Source organism: Microcaecilia unicolor, chromosome 2 (assembly GCF_901765095.1).
Source record: "Microcaecilia unicolor chromosome 2, aMicUni1.1, whole genome shotgun sequence".
NCBI classification, from domain to species: domain Eukaryota; kingdom Metazoa; phylum Chordata; class Amphibia; order Gymnophiona; family Siphonopidae; genus Microcaecilia; species Microcaecilia unicolor.
This window is the reverse complement of record NC_044032.1, coordinates 206,928,776-206,946,512: the sequence shown is the minus strand read 5'-3', so window position 1 is coordinate 206,946,512 and position 17,737 is coordinate 206,928,776. Positions and strand designations below refer to the sequence as shown.

The 17,737-nt window shown below is 43.7% G+C and overlaps 1 protein-coding gene across 2 annotated transcripts in view; it reads left to right on the top strand.

The window, feature by feature from the left end:
• LOC115463279 (aminopeptidase O-like) overlaps positions 1–17,737 on the top strand; it is a 382,003-nt gene that overhangs the window by 241,811 nt on the left and 122,455 nt on the right. The window lies entirely within an intron of this gene.

Genomic DNA, 17,737 nt, shown 5'->3' with positions numbered 1-17,737 from the left:
GTATTGTTTGCCTTCATAATAAAATCACATTCATCTATATACAAACACACAACAGGAAGACAAATATTCAGAAAAAAAATGCCTTTACAACCACACAGAATTGAAGTAGAAATAAATATATACAACAGAACTGGACAATGTTGGCACATTTAGACAGAACTTCTGCATGAAGGAAGCTCTTCCCTCATTATTCAATACCTGTTTTTGAAATAGTTGCAATAAAAAAATTAAGTGCATTTTTATAATATACCACTGCATTCCACAGAACAAAAGGGGCAAGTTCCCACTTATCATCTTTTTATTTTGATGTACACACAGGAAAAAAAAAGATGTTAAATGCTGCCAGGTTTCAACCTAATTAAGTTTTTTTAAAAAACCTTTGCACTTATAAATAGAAACTCTGAATGTTGAGCACCTGATTCTCATAACATGATGTCTCTTTTGGTGGCCCTTTACTAGGAGAAAAAATCTATGCAGGAATACAACACCTGCTAGGGTCCTAGGGAATCCCTATAACCAGCTCCTCCAAATGATACACTGATCATGATTTAGAACCAGCGCACATCCATTTTTGGCCTGAGACCTTAACATCACCCATTGACTTAGCAGTAAGGTCTCATGCGCTAACCAGATGATAATCATGCAGTGCACACCAACTGCCGATTACCGCCGGGTAAGGGCCCCGCCGGCGAAAATAGATAATATTCTATACTGCGTGTTTTGGGCACATTCCAAAAATGGAATTACCACCTGGGGCACACGGTAGCTGGGCAGTATTGCCAATTTGATGCGCGTTGGACGCATGTAGACGCCTACGCTCCTTTGTAAAAGGGCCCCCTTTGTGCTTTGTGTCAAATATGTGGCTGCCCTGATTAAGTGGTGTCCTAATTAACCAGAATCCACTTTTTAGGGAAACATCACACCTAGAACCCCCGACCATATCACTTTTAGTTGATGTATAATGCTGGATCTTTAGTGGCTTGTGGCCAGTGGAGTACTGGAGCCAGATGTTAAGTTTCCACAAATTTTGTGAGTCAGTTGTTATGCTGCGGTGAGCTGCTGCATGGGAATGAGGTTCACAGTAGTCTATGAGAATCTCCTGTAGGTCCATGGGGTTCGGGAGTATATAAACCTCTCAGTAACCACCTACCTACCCAGAGTCCTCCAAGACGCCCGTGTCACCTCTTCCTCCCTTCAATAATTCAGCGCAGCCACACTTGCTCTCTGCCCAGGCTGATGCAGCAAGGTTCACAGTGATGCATTCAGAGGCCAACAGCACCAGAGGTCACCTGCGCTTTATTGATATATGCGTGTGCTATGTCTGTTGTTAAACATTTAGCAGCACACCACTGCTTATGGCCTCTGTTTCAACAGTTCTCTACATGTACATAGCAGCACTTACACATGTAGATCACATATACACGAAAGCAGTGATTTTAGAAAGCTGCTGTTTACACTTGGAGATCCACACCACGCAGAGATTTCAAGGCAGTGTGATGGGTGCATGGTTTGGGCGAAGCTTGAGTGGGGCAAAAATCTACATTTGTATTCCTTTTCTCAGAAAGGAAATGTACATCTGTGGGGAAAAATATCCCCATCAGGTTTCCATCAGAGCCACGTACAGGCTTTTAAAAAGTGCTCCTTTTTGACAGGGGCTTTATGAGGGATTAAGGAAGTCATTCTCCTTAATCCCCCATTGTTTATTTCCACCTCCAAAATGAAATCAAATTAAAATTGCAGCCTTACTACTTAATTGGCGGTACCTACACATGTAGATGTATAAAATGAGGCAGCTACCTGTGCAAATGGTGTCACTTAGATATGGAAGTTACAAAATCGCCACTTCTAAGCGGATGCTGCTGAGTTTGTGCCTTTCACGTTATCTACGTACATATTTTAAAATGGCTGCTCTCACTGTACATGCCAGCAAATACATGCAGGTATTTTACCACTGACTCCTATTTCAAGCCCATGTTCTATTTAAATTGTCCTGTATAATATTCAAAATATTAGATGGCGAGGGGAAGTCAGCCGCAGCGGAGATTGAGAGGAGAAACGTGAGGCGCAATCAGAGGGCAGTGGCTGGTTCGGGCGATGGCCTGGGGCCCGGCGATGTTGTCTGCTCACTAAGGGGAGAAAGTGAAAGCACAGTCTGGGCCGCAGAACAGAGGGAAGAGAAGAATCGCTGTTTCTGTGCAGTGAGAGGCCAAGGCACTACAGGGAGAAGAGTTGTGGAGTGCTAAGGGCAGTGAGTTGCTCCTTAAAGGACAACATTGAAAATAATTCCACCTGTTGTAGAGTTCAGTTGTGGGGTTGAGCGGAGTGAGCATATCCCACAGAAGTAAGTGGCATCCTGAGCTGTGTATTGCAGGGGAAGGATCCCTGAGGGATGCCACCAAAGAAGGGATTGGAGCGTTTCAGTTTTTCTAACAGAACAAGGGAGAAAAACCTGGTGATGTCGAAGGGGACTGAGCGGAGCGAAGGAAAGATGGTGGCAAGTCCAGCGGTGGCCGGGGAGGAGCATGCTGTGGAGAGCCCAGAGCCTGGTGAAGCCGTGAAAAGGGAAATAGTGACTTGGTTTCAAGAACTGAAGGCTGACTTGGCAGGGGTTAGACTGGATATACAAAATGCCCTCAGAGAAATTAGGGCTGACATTCGCGATTTGGGAACGCATGTTGGTGAGATGAAGAAAGGGATGGAAATTACAAGCAGGATTTGGGGAAACTGCATAAAGTGGTGAATGAGGAGAAGCGGGGAATTGCAACAACTCAGGGAGTAGGTGAAGGACCTGAAGAATAGGTCACACCGCAATAACCTGCGGTTTAAGGGAGTCCCTGAGTTGGAGGGGTTCGGGAATTGTACAATAGTGATTCAGGAACTGTGTGGGTTCATTTTGAATTCTGAAGGTGGAAGGCAATTGCCGGACTTTCGTATCCAGAGAGCACATAGAGTGGCTGGCCCTGCAGCTGAGACATATTCCCGGATTGATGGGCTATGGGTGCATCGCAATGGATGGCATATGGTAGGGGCTGCTGAGATAGAGACCATTTGTGTTTCTGATCATGCACCAATGTGGATTAAATTACTGAGGTTGGGCCAATGCAGGAGACAAGGAGTCTGGAGAGTCAATGAATCATTACTAGGGGATGAAAAAGTGCGGGAAGATATCCAGAGTACTATTTGGGAATTCCGTCATTTTAATGATAATGGGGAAGTAAAGGACGGGGTGCTATGGGATGCGTTGAAGGTAGTGGTGAGGGGTGTTTTGAAAAGGGGAAAAGGGCAGTTGTCATTGATCGTACAAAAAAGGTTATTGCATTTAGAGCAGATGCGCAAAAGGAACCCTTCACCTCAGGTATGGGCAGAACTAAAACAAGTGAGAGGGGAACTAACACAATTACAGATGGCAGAGGTGGATTTTATGAGATCTAAGCTGAAGCAACAATACTTTGAATTTGCTAATAAGTCCAGTGCAATGTTGGCCCGTTATCTGAGGGCGCAAAGAGGGTGTTTCCTTGTTCAGAAGCTGAGGGATGAGAGTGGAGGCTGGCACTATATTGATTTTGAGATATGAAATTGTTTTATGGAATATTATCAAAAACTTTATAGTGCGTCGAGAGAACCACAGATGGTAGATATGGCTCGGTTTTTAGATCAGATTCCTTTACCATGTTTGGATGAATCTGAAAGAGCCCAGCTTGGGGAGTCCATTAGATTAGGGGAAGTTTAAGGGGTGATAAAATGACTCCCTAATGGAAAAGTGCCTGGCTTAGATGGTTATTTGGCGAGGTTTTATAAATGTTTTGTGGGAGAGGTGGGGGACCTTTTGGTGCGAGTGGGGAATGGTGCTTTAGAGGGTAATGGGCTTCCAGAATCCATGTCTGAGGCTAGGATAATGGTTTTGCCTAAGCCTGGGAAAGATCCGGTAGTTTGTGGTGCCTATAGACCCATATCCCTTCTGAATGTGGATGCAAAGATTGTGGCTAAGGTACTGGCTAATAGACTGGCTAGAGTGCTACCGAATTTGGTCCATATTGACCAATCGGGATTTATATCGAAGAGACAGGTAGGGGATAATATTAGATGTACTCTTCATTTGATATGGGAGGCGCAAATATCTCGGAATAGTACAGCTCTGTTGGCCAAAGATGCTGAAAAGGCTTTTGACCGGGTAAGCTGGGGTTTTTGCGTGCAGTGATGAATCGAATGGGCTTGGGAGATAATTTTGGGGCTTGGCTGTCAGTGTTGTATACAGCACAGAAGGCGCGCCTTAGCATTAATGGGGGCTATACCTCCTTCTTTCCAATAGGTAAGGGGACCAGGCAGGGATGTCCCTTGTTTCCACTTCCTTTTGCTATGTATATGGAACCTTTGGTGGTATTGATAAGGCAACACCCAGATGTTAAGGGTATTAAGGTTGGGGGGATGGAACATCGAATTGCGTTGTTTGCAGATGATGTGTTGCTTTATGTGGTGGATCCAGAGAGGACACTTCCGGTGGTCTTGGGGATTTTTGAGGAATTTGAACGATATGCTGGTCTAATATGGATAAGAGTGAACTCATGGGGATTTCCTTGCAACACGGGAAAAAAAGTAGATTGAGAGCATTGTTCGCGTTTCGGTGGGCCAAGCACCATATTCGATACCTGGGGATTCAGATTCCTAGGGACTTGGGTAGGGTGTATAGTCTTAATTTTGAGAAGATAATAGATCAAATTCGGGGGGAGTTGTCCCGATGGAAGGGATTGTGGCTATCATGGTGGGGGCATATGGCTGTGGTGAAAATGAATGTGTTGCCTAGATTATTGTTTTTGTTTCAGGTGTTACAAGTAGCAGTCCCGAAATGGATATTGAAGCAATTCCAGGGTCTGGTGGGACAGTTTATATGGGGGGGTAGGCATCCCCGTTTCGCGAGGCGAGTGTTATGGGGGGATCCTGAGGGGGGGGGGGGGGGTTGAGCGGTACCCAATTTTGAATGGTACTACATTGCTGTTCAATTGAGGATGATTGTAGACTGGGAGAGGGGGATAACTAAGTCTGCCAGTCAGTTGGAGCAGTCATGTGTCCCGCACAGGCCACTGAGCTCTTATTTGTGGACTTCTGAAGGAATGGGAGGGATATTGGCAGGGATACAGAACCCATATGTGAGGCATCTGATGGAAGTGTGGGGAGGTGTGAGGAGGAAATGGGGGCAGTCAGAAGGGGTGTCGACACTGGCGCCTTTGCGGTGGGAGCCAAGATTTGGGGCAGGGAGAGCAAATGCTAGTTTTGTGCGGTGGGAGCAAGTGGGCATTGTGAATTTCCGTGCGGTATTATAGGGGGGGGAGGGTGAAGAGCTTTGATACGTTGTGTTCTATGATTAGTTTATCAGGGGGTGACAAGTTTTCCTATATACAGATTCAACATTTTGTGGGGGCACTGGGTTGGGGGGGGGGGAATCCACAGGAGAGGGAGCGTTTGGAAAATCTGTGGCTTTTGTTGAAGAAGGTTCCCAGACCAATATCAGTGATATATACATTTTTGAGGGGATATGATCCTAGGCCATTTGATTTTCAGGGGGCTTGGGAGGAGGATTTAAGTTACCGCTTTTCGGATAAGGAGTGGGAAGTTATTTGTGGGGAGGTGAGGAAAGCTTCAGTATGTGTTTTTGTGCAGGAAAATGCATATAAAATTTTATCTCGTTGGTATTATACGCCGGAGAGATTGAGGAGGATGTACCCTGGTGCATCGGATCTGTGTTGGAGGTGTGGTCTACAAAGGGGTTCCTTTTTGCATATATGGTGGACATGCCCCGGGGTGGTACCTTTTTGGCAAGGGGTTAGGAAGGCCTTAGTAAAGTTAATTGGATCATCATTGGTGTGCAGCCCTATGGTGTGCCTTCTGGGCTTACACAATGAGAGGGAATCTTGAGAGGAGCGGAAATGGCTGCGCTGGGGGTTGGCGTCAGCGAAGTGCCTCATAACACAGTATTGGAAGAGGGTGGATCCCCCAAAATTGAGTGTTTGGAAATGTAAATTGGGTCAGTTAATGCAAATGGAGAGATTAATGGCCTACCGCAGGGAGGGGCAAGGAGACATGAGGGAAGATGGGCTCGCTTACTCCACTGCTTATTTCTAGAATAAGCAGCATAAAATGTATTGTACTGTTTTGGGATCTTGCCGGGTACTTGTGACCTGGATTGGCCACTGTTGGAAACTGGATGCTGGGCTTGATGGATCTTCGGTCTGTCCCAGTATGGCAATACTTATGTACTTATATGTACTTATGGCCCCTAAAAGAACAATAGAAGCCAAGCTAATGCAAGATCAGAAACCATGTCTTCTAAAATTCTGATAGCATAATGAGAGCAATTAAAGTGAAAAGGCCTTTTGCAAAGAAACATTTCATAAGGTTCTTCTAGAACATGAGAAGACTGGATATCAGAGAAATAGCTTTTGGCGTACTATTTCATAATCCTATGGCCATGAAAGAGAGAGCTCATTTCCAAGTTTCAAGCAATCTCACATTTTTTAATGATGGTGTCATATTGTAAGTAAGGCTGCATCAGAGGATGTTAGGTCCCCAGGTGGGGGCATAGGGTGTTATTTGTTTTTCTCAAATACCTTGGCCCCCATCCTTGAAGAACCTCAGCAACAAGTCAAAGTCTTAAACAATTGGTAGCCAATAAAGCTCTTTTAAAATTGTATTGCATTGTATCATCTTTGGACACTAGATAGCAACTTAGTGGCTGTATTTTGTGCCAAATACAGTTTAATTACTTGTACTAATATAGTACATTGCAATAGTTAATTCTAGCTTTTGAAGTCATTTTTATGGTCATTGAGAGCTTCTTTTTTAAAAAGTCATACCTAACAAGGCAATTTCAGACCGAAACAAGTTCTATGACAATACTGCAATATAAAGTTCTAATGTGAAGTATGCAGTCAAAGAGACACCCTAAATTGTGCATAGAGGGCCAAATTCTATAAATGGTGCCTTAAAAATCAGCACCAAAAAATCGTGCTTAGCGTGATTCTATAAACTATGCCTGAAGTTATATGTAGTTTATAGAATATGCTCATGCACCATTCTTGCGACTAAAATTTAGGTGCACCCATTTAGGCCACCTAAATGAGGCCTAAATACCTGCACCTAACTTAGGCACAGATTGGGTATATTCCATAATAGTGCACATAGTTTTTTGAAATGCCCACAACCCACCCATTCCACGCCCATGGTCATGCCCCCTTTCTGACTGCACACATTAGAATTTAGATGCACCACATTGTAGAATAACCTTGAAAGTTGTGCTCATAAATTCTAATTAAAGCCAATTAGTGCTGCTAATTGGTTGTTAAAACCGATTATTGGCGCTGATAGATTTGTTAATCAATTAAGTTGTATACGCAATTTGGCCATGTGACCAAATTAGCGCATACAAATTAAGATGCCCTTTATAGAATTTGGGGGAGAATATATAAATGAGGTAATCACATCCTTCAATACAGAGCATATTTTTCAACACCAGGTATTTGTATTTCACTTACATTTTACCAATAAAATTTCAGATTTCACTGGTTTTAATTTCTGCTTATTCACATTTAGTTAGTTTAGCACTGCTCCTGGACTCAGTCTGTCCACCATTGCCTGTGGTTGAGATCCTAAGGACCCTATCAACTGTAAATCATCCACATAAAAGGAGTAGGATATGCCAATCCTCTGTCTCTGAGCTTGGATAGGGAAAAGAGATAAATAACACAGATGATTATTGTGGGGAGTCCTGTGGGACGCCACACTCTTAACACTCATAGCGAAGAAAATTATCTCCCAAGCCAAGCCCTGTGTTGTTTGTCAGAGAAAAATGATTTAAAGCATTGGAGTGTTACATGTGCAATGCAAAATTCTGCCAGATGGTTGACCAAACAGCTGGTGGTCCACTGTAATGCAGTAGATAAATCAAGTACTACTTGCCACATTTTCTTCCCCTTATCTAATTTTCTCCATAATAAATCCACTACGGAAACCAGAGTGGTTTACATTCACTAGTACTCTGAAGCCCAACTGATACCATTTTAATTTTCATCTAGATACTGCTGTAGAAGAACTGCAGCTCTCCCCACTCCCCCCTCCAAAAAAAAGAAGTTTTGTGACAGGTCTATAGTTCTTAAGTCTTTTCAGATTAAGATCTGCTTTGTAATTGAGATGTAATAGTATCTTCCAATCTTTTTGGTAAAATAAAACACATTAATGAAGAATCCTTTAAATTTCTACTGAATGGACTCCAACCCCATTATCTAGCCCTTGAATGGTGTAAATGTTGTCCTCTAAAAATCAAGCAAAATTCTCTAGAGCAAGAACCTTATTAATAGCTGTTGAGGACTTGTTTGGTGGTTGTAGCACATTTTAAAGCCCAGAATAACTCTGGAGTAATTCAAGTCTCTCTGTGTATCATGTTCACAAATTCACATTTACATAGCTGTTGGGCATGTTTAAATGTCTGCCTTCCCTCCTGTCTACTTACTGAAGAGATTGCCATTATCTTTTCTTGCTTAACTGTGTGCTTCAATGCCGGCAAATAACTGGAACTCTTTGCCGGAGGATGTAGTAACCGCAGATAGCATATCTAGGTTTAGAAAAGGTTGGACAAGCTTCTGGAGGAAAAGTCCATAGTCTGCTTTTGAGACAGACATAGGAAAGCCACTGCTTGCCCTGGGATTGGCAGCATGGAATTTTGCTACTATTTGGGTTTCTGCCAGGATATTGGGCTAGACAGACCACTGGTCTGTCCCAGTATGGCTATTCTTATGTTCTTCTATTTATAGAATACTAGCAAAACAGTGAAAATATATGCTTATAAATTAAGCTCAAGCACTTACACCGTCCAAGTCTCGCTCTTCTTTTGTGCATAGAAGTACTTCTTCCCTTATATTGTACCGCTCCCTCAGGTTTTTGCAGCCCAAATGCATGACCTTGCATATTTTAGCATTAAATCTTAGTTGCCAAATTTCAGACCATTCCTCTACCTTCACTAAGTCTTTCCTCATGTTATCCACACCATCAGGGGTGTCTAGCCTATTGCAGATTTTGATATAATCTGCAAAGAGGGAAACCTTAACAGACAGCCCTTCAGCAATGTCACTTATGGGGCAGAGAGATGTTAATTTGGTAGGTAATAATTTTATTCAGCATTTGTTAATTTGTCTCATTTTTTTAATGTGTGCAGTATGTGTTTGGTCAGAATGAATGGACTTGTAGGTAAAGGTGAGTAAAAGAGGTTTGGAACTGTATGTGGAAATGGACAGGGAGCCAATAAAGTGACTTGAAAAGAAGAGTTTTGTTAGTGTAGCGACACTGGCAGAGAGTACGTCGTGCAGCAAAATTTTGACCAGATTTGTATCAACACAGGCTGGCAAGGGGATTGATGGAGCATAGAGTTAGATGGAGTAGAGGGGTACTATGGGGCATATTTGGTGGTCCTGTAGTAAAGTCAGGCCATTTTGGAAGGTGATTCAGCATCGTCTTCAGCAATGGATTGGTCGGCCCCTTAAGTGGGCCCCTGATTTTTTTATTTTTCCTAAGAGTCCTCCTGGCCTGACCACATCCCAGTCTCTTCTGGTTCGCCACGCAATGTCGGCTGCCAGGGTTACGTTGGCCGCCAATTGGAAGTCCTCTCGTGTTCCTTCTTTGATAAAATGAGTGAACAAGTTGTGGTATGTCTGTGAGATAGAGCGGTTGTGGGCACTACAACACAAAACTTTGTCTAAATGGGAGGCAATATGGGAGCCTTTTGTTCTTCACTGTTCATGTTGAGGAGGGTGGTTGTGGAATGGGTTTGATTTTGGTCGGGGGGCATGGGGGGTGAGGGGTTTTCCCTTTTTTTTTTTTTTAACTGTTTGGGAGGTATTGGGGGGAAATGGGGGGCATATACAATAAAATATTTTCAAAAAGTATTGAAGTATTGATGGAAGTGTGAGGTAGTGGGTGGGCGGATTTTGTTGGGACTTGAGTTAACTTATCATTGTTAGCTACTCGAGTATTGTACTGAGTGTGTAAATTGGTTACATATATATTGTCCGTTTCTATTAAATAAAGACTTCTAAAAATTAAAAAAAAATTTGAACAAATTCAAGGGGAGAGAGAGAGAGTTCAGTGGGACAGCTGTAATGAGCAGGTTGCAGTAGTCTAAGCAGGAAGTAATATGTGAAGGAAAAGAGAGAGAGAGAGAGGAGTCAAAGATTACCCTGGAGTTATGAACTGAGGATTCTGGGAGGATGACAGTATTATTCACAGAAATAGACAGAGAGGGGGAGGTGGGGTTATGGGTGAAGATAAGAAATTGTCTTGGTCATGTTAAGTTTCAGATGATGGTAGAAAATCCAGATATCAATATCAAGCGAGCTGGGATTTTTCCTGCATTCCTGGTGCTGGCACTCCACTATTTATCCTCCTCCAGTGAGAAAAAATGGCCATTTAATCCTACCCTCTGTTTTCTGTTCATTAACCAGTTTCTAATCCACATGCCTCCTATCCCATGGCTTTTCGGTTTTCTCAGGAGTCTCTCATGAGGGAAAATCTAGATACACTACATCAACTGGCTCACCTTTTTGTACATGTTTATTAACGCCTTCAAAGAAATTAAGCAAATTGGTGAGGCATGACTTCCCTTGGCTGAATTCATGCTGACTTTGTCAGATTGAACCATCTTTGTCTACAGGGCCAGCTCTAGAGGTTGTAGTGCCCTGGACCAATTTTTGTTTTTGTAACCCCCGCCACACCCCCAACTCCCACCTGCACTGTCCCTGCCCTGCCTCCCACATGCCCTGCCTTGGGGTCAAATACAATTCAATAATTTAAACATCTGTTTCTCAATCCATTTCCAAGGGCATACCTTGACATTCTGGTTTTCAGGATATCCATCATTAATGTACATGAGAAGTTTCCATATAACAAAGGCAATGCATGCAAACCTCTCGTGTATTCACTGTGGATATCCAGAAAACTGGATAGGTCAGGGTCCCAAGGCCAGTGACTCAGATGTTTGGGGGGGGGGCTAAAGGGGGCAAGATGGGGAATGGTGGGACAAGTTAAAATCAGTGGGGTGGCAACCCCTATATCAGCAGTAAAGAGACAATGGGGCACTTTTGAATTACACCAGTGAGCTTGAACCACTGGGCAAGTGTAAAAATGCTCTCTGGGCACTGACAGCAGAAAAGTAAGTTTAGAAAAATTTGGTGGTAGGAAATCCCAGGCGCCTGCTACTATTTTAGTGCCTTGGCTTAACCCAGTGGTTCTCAACCTTTTTTCAGTCAGGACACACTTAATGAATGATGCTTGTATCTGTGACACACTGCATACATTACCTTCACAGACCTTTGGTCTGATACAGTATGTCAGTTCTTATAAATTAAATTTAAATACTTTCTGCATCCATAAAAACCCTATCAATTCTTCCCCCCCCCCCACCCATTCAACAGGTGAAGATCATAAATAGCACAAATTTTTTTAAAAATTCTGATTCTCACATTATCTCATTAATAGTTAAATACATCTCTCTAGTCTCCACTACCAGGCGCATTGTGCAATAACACAAAACCTGAAAAAAAATCCTAACAACATATATGTAGCAAATTACCATAGAACAGTATGATTTAAACAACAAGAACCCTACCTAAGAAAAGGCAGCACTACAAATATTACACAGGGCCCTAGAATACCAACACACCTATTATTGGTAAAACAGAACAAGTGGGACTGCTACAGAGTTCTACCCAGAACCTACTTGCCAACAGAACACCACACCTCAGTCATACACCAAATATAGAATGAGGGATCACAAATTAGAAATATAAAGGCAAAAATTTAACTGGGAAACCCAAGAAGTCAAACTAGGTGTGTACCACAACATAGGAAAAATAAAAACAGAAATGCATTTCCTCTTGTACTGAAAAAAAAAATCCCAAATCATCCATGATGCACATTTCCCAAAGCTAAAGATTCTAAAGATATAGGAAATCACAGTCCCCAAACTTTCAATGACTACATTGCTTGCATCAGCGGTGTAACTCACTATGTTCAAGAATTTGCAACAGCAAGAATATTTTTTAAATCTTACTATTACTTAATCACTCACAATCCTTAGCATTTTAAACTCTTTTATTATGTTTAATTATTTAAATAGAATACTCATCTGAGTTAGTTTTCCGCTGCCGGATCAGGGACATAATCCGACATGACTCATGGTTCGTTGAACTAGCTGTTTCAAGGAAAGTCTCTATGTTAAATTCAGTGTCAGCTTAACCATCAGTGTTTTAGATCACAGTAAGATTTCCCAAAGCTAACATATTCCACCAAATAAATTCAGAATTAAACACTTTTTTCTACCTTTGTTGTCTGGGTACTTTATTTTTCTAAGCATGTTGGTCCCAGTCTGCTTTCCTGTCTGTCTTCTGCTCTCTTTCCTGTGGGTGCGGTATATTTGTCCTTTCTCCACTTACCTCTTATCTTTTTCCATTCCCTCACTATATCTTTCTCTGATATATTTCCTCTTTCTCTCTTTTCTGTCTCTCCCCTCAAATTTCACCTCATTGCTCAGTCCTCCACCTATATTTCACATGTCTTTATCTATCAACTTTCCATCTCCTCCTCTCACCCCTACATCTCCTGTCTCACTCCTTCTTTGGCCTCCTATACCCTTCTCTTTCACTCACTCCCCATTAGTACAATTCTACCCTCTGTACTTTGTATACTTCTGATTTGCCTCTGGGACAGAAGTAACCTTCTGAAGGAGTAAAAACTTTACTCCCCCAAGCAGAATTCCAGGCAAGAAAAACTCTGGTTACTAAATAAGTATTAGACATAATAAATGTTTATTCAAATTGTCAAAGAAGCCAATCAGTAATTATTAAAATAGTAACAAATAAACTCCCAATACAATATAATATGTAGCAAATAAAAACAGAGTTTTCCCTGGGAGCTGTCAATATGTCCACCTGCTAGTGTAGGCACATTGAGGCTCTCCATCCTCAGTTCTGTTTCTGTTAAATACTTTTTTCTTCCTTTTTTCATTATAATTATCCTTCCTACCTAATGAATATGCATCTTTCCAGAATATTCTGTTTCCTGTTGTGACGTCTCATGTTTCATCAAAGTCTATCATTTTATTCCCTTATTATATTGGCAATTAGGGCCTGTCATGCATATACGCATACGTTTTTATTTGATATGGGGTGACCTTTGTTCTTGGTATGTACAGTTATCATTCTAGCCCCCTCCACCCTTACAGTTTTACCCACACCCACTCACTTCTCCTTCTGACTGTTTATCTGGATACAGCAGGTGTCCTTAGTCATAGGAGTCTCTGGCTTAGTTGCTGACCAGCAACTTTGCACAAGTTAGCACAAGCCAAAATGTCAAACCACAAATTTCTATAGCCTTAGAAAGGTATTTTTCAGAAAAAGCACATTTATAATTCTTTTGCAACTCTTTAAGTCTGCTGTCAGCTCAAGAGAAGCAAAATAGCTTATATTAAAACTAGAAATATTTATGGTTTGCACCTTTTCATGGCCTTTATGATATACAACTTACTATCCTCTCACTCATCTCCTTGAGAACCTCCATGGTCTCTCCCACATGGTTCCAACATGCCAAATATCTCCCCTCCCTATCCCTTCTTACACCCTTGTAAACCAGCATCTCCCTGTCATCCACCTACCCTCCTCTCTCTACCACTGTAGTGCAGCATTTCCCTGTCCTCTCTCCCTTCCCCATCCACCCTTATTCTGCAGCAACTCCATGTCCCCTCTGTCTTCCCTTTCCCCCCTTATGGTCCAGAAACTCCCTGTACCCTCTCTCCTTTCCCCACTGCTCAAAACAGTGCAGCTTCAGCGTTCAGAAGGGCATTGGCTCAGAGAGGAGATCCTACTCAGGAGCCTGGTGCCAGGAGATGTTGCTACACATATCCCAATGCCACGCACCTTCCCAGGTTGTGTAAGTGGCAAACTGCACACCAGAAGTGAAAGCCTGCTAAGTTTGCTTTACCGCCAACACAAATCAGGAAGGAGCATGGCATCAGGGTTTGTGTACCTGCATCTCTTGTGGGTCCAACATCTCTCCTCTTACTGACTCTCTCCCTCCACCTATGGTCCTTCGTATCCCCCTCTGCCCAGCACCCTCCCCCCACCGATGGTCTGCCATTCTCCTTCTCTCTGCCCAGTTCCCTCACTCATAGTCTGGTATCTCTCCTATCCCCCTACCCCTGCAGATCCAGCACCTGTCCCCTTCCTTCCCTCTTCCCCTCCATTTGTTCAGCACATCTCCCTTCTCGCCCAAAGTCCAGGACCTTTTCCTCTTCTTCCCTAAGCCCTCCCTTTCAAGTTGTCTATTATTATTACAGCTATGAGCTTTGGTTCAAGGCCTGAGACGTTAGTTCAGGATCTAAACTGAGAAAAAATCTTACAGGCCCATGATTTTAACCTGAACTTCAAGTGGGACTGCAGAACTTATGATCATGGAGCAGAAAGAGGAACGGGCATAGGTGGAAAGACAGAGTAACATTGTTTAGTAACTTAGTGGTCACAGATGTTTTGGCGAAAAACAGAACAAGACAACTCCTCAGGAAGATGACTTAGGGCCAGATGCACTAAACTTAACGAGCCATTAACAAGCAAGTAGTATACCCTGGCATGCACTTAAGGCATCTCCGAGCCATTTTCCGATCACGGTAGCAGCTAACGAAAACGGAATGCAAATGATCCAAAGGCTATTGCAAGGCTATTATAATGAGATACACTACAGTTTTCCAATCCCCTTACTATGAAAAACCTAACAGGAGGTCTACACCTCTCGTTGGGGCAAATCGGAAGAAAAAAAATGTCATCAGGGACGTCCTTTTTGGACGTCCACCTGAAACGCCCCCCCACTCTAAAGACGTTCTTTTTAGACATCCTTCACTTAATAAAAACCTGCGCCGCTCACCCCCTCCACGGCCTGCTGCAGAAAGGCTCCGATGTGGCTCGATCGTAGCAGGAGAGTGCAGTTGAGGACATTCATCCAAAAAGACGTCCTTTTTGGACGTCCTCCTCCCCCCGCAATAATAAAAAGGGCCTTTTTGGACGTCCTTCACTCAGCCGAGAGACCTGGAAGTCTCTGAGCCAATCACAGCGCGTTTAGCTCAGCTAAACGCGTTGTGATTGGCTCAGAGACTTACAGGTCTCTCAGCTGAGTGAAGGACGTCCAAAAAGGCCCTTTTTATTATTGCTGAGGGGAGGACGTCCAAAAAGGACGTCTTTTTGGATGGACGTCCTCAACTGCACTCTCCTGCTGATGAGCCACATCGGAGCCTTCCTGCAGCAGGCCGTGAAGGGGGTGAGTGGTGCGGCATCTTCCTTTCCCGGGAGGCGCAGGGATGGCCACAGGCATAGTGAAGGTGCCATAACTTTAAAAAAAAAATTTTTTAAGTCCCTCACGAGGACTTGGGACACGCAGCTTGTTCTTTTTTTTTTTTTTACATGGGTGTTAGGTGCTTTTTGGACGTATTTGGCATGCGCAGAGCAGCCAGCATAACGCTTGGCTGCTCTACGCATGCTTGACCGGCTGACTGGTTACCGATGGAATAGAGAATGCAAGTGAGCTACAATGAGCAGCTCATTTGCATTCCTTTTCCTTGATGCATGCCCGTTCCTTACCGATTCGCTAAGGGAATCGGTAAGGGAAGGGCTTTAACGATTTTTTAGTGCATCTTGGCCTTAGTCTTCCAGTAAGAGCTGGTCTATTGTTAGCTTTTCCAGTAAATGCTAATCAGTTCATTATCATGGCCAATCAGTGTTAACTATTACATCAGCATATATCCAATAAATGGGATTATTGTCAGAATGACCTGTTATGTTAATGGGCGTATATAAGTGGTGGTACTTCCTATTTCTTTGGGGTGAGACAGCCACAGCTAGCACCTTTGTGCTGGCCAGGCTGCACTCCCATGAGAAACCAATCAATTGGCAAGTAACCCTATTGCTTTCTCATAAGTACCCTGGGTTCTTTTATATCTGTAAATTGGCTTTAGCTGGTAATTTGGGGTGAGGGTGAAAAAGACCCTAAAATAAAACATTGGAGACTCAGACCCAGAAGAACACTTATGTGTAGCTGTGGTACTGTACTCCCATAAGCAATTGATTGTACATATATTTGGAGAATAATAAATAAAAGTATTTGGTTGCTAGTATATTCTTTGGAGTCTCAGTTATAGAAGTAATTTTGTGTAGCAGTGTTCTGTATTCCCAGTGAGATATCACTGATCTGCTAATTGTGCAAATACTTGATAAGAAATAAGGTATCTAATAAAGAGCAAACTGCTGCAGCCTTGGGTGATTTATGTATTCCTAGGTATTGTGCTTGGTGAGTACACACAAATGATCACATTTCTCATTCTAAACGTAGCCTTAGTTTATTTATTCCACCTATTAGAAGGTAGCTGGTCCATACACTTTAGAAAGGGATAAATAAACCTAAAATTCAAAGTCCAGAACATCTCCTTCTTCTCTCAGTGCCTCCCCCTTGTGAGTCCAGCAACTCTTCCTCTTGTTCACTCAGACCCCCCCCCCCCCCCAATGAATCCAACTCTTCCTCTTGTTCTCTCTCCCCCTATGAGTTCAACAACTCTATTGCTTTATCCCTTAGCAGCCTCCCCCCCACCCGGTGAGTCCAGCACCACTTCCTCTTTATTCCTCAGCCACTTCCTGAGTCCAGCACCACTCCGGAGTTTCCCCCAGTAACCCCCGCCCCCTGTGAGTCCAGCACCAATTTCTCTTTTTCCCTCAGCCTCTCCCCTGTGAATCCAACGCTACTGGCTTTTTTCCCAGCCCTTCCTTGAGTCCTGCACTATTCCCTCTTTTTCCCTCAGCCCTGTCAGTAGTCCAGCACTTCCTTCTTCCTTCAGATCTCCCCCGAGTCCAACACCTTCTTCTTCCGTCACACCCCCAACTCCCCCAGTCAAGCACCGCTTTCTGTTCTCCCTTCCCCTCGGCCCATCAAACCTGGTTTTTTTTAACAGCCCCTGCAGCATTAACAGGCTGCCTGACTGAGCCGGTGCTGGATCCTTCTCTCTGCTGCATGCGTCCCACCCTCACGTACATAGGAAGTTGTGTCAAAAGGGCGGAGCGTGGCAGAGGGAAGGATCCAGCGCTGGCTCAAGCAGCCTGTTATTGCTGCAGGGGCTGCTAAAGAAAACAGGTATGACAGACTGAGGGCAAAGTTACCAACTCCGCTGGTTTCCTGCTCAATTGGGCTCCTTTAATAAGTTGTCTGCGGGTGGTTGCCAGTTCCGTTTCTGTCTCCATCTCCTATTGGCCGAATTTGGTGTTGGAATGAGGCTTGGTGCATCTCAAGCCTCATTCTGGCTCCAAATTCAATCAATAGGAGGGTGAGGTAGGTGATGAGGTCATCAGACGATGAATCATCATCAGCCCTGCGAGCGGCGGCAGCTGCAAGCAGAGCAGTGACCACGTGGGATAAGAGAAGGCAGTGCTGGACTCGGGGGGTTGGGGGGGCGGGGTTGTTGAGAAAAGAAGAGGGAGCGGTGCTGGTTCCATGGGGAGGGTGGGGAGGAAGGTGCTTGTTCCATGGGGGAAGGGGAGAAGACAAGAGCGAATCAGTTGTGCCAGCAAAGTTTAGAAAACAAAATCTCCGCTGCTATGTGCCGGCCCTGCAACACACCGGTTGAGAACCATTGGCTTAATTTATAGGGCCGATGATGTTACTGGCCCGG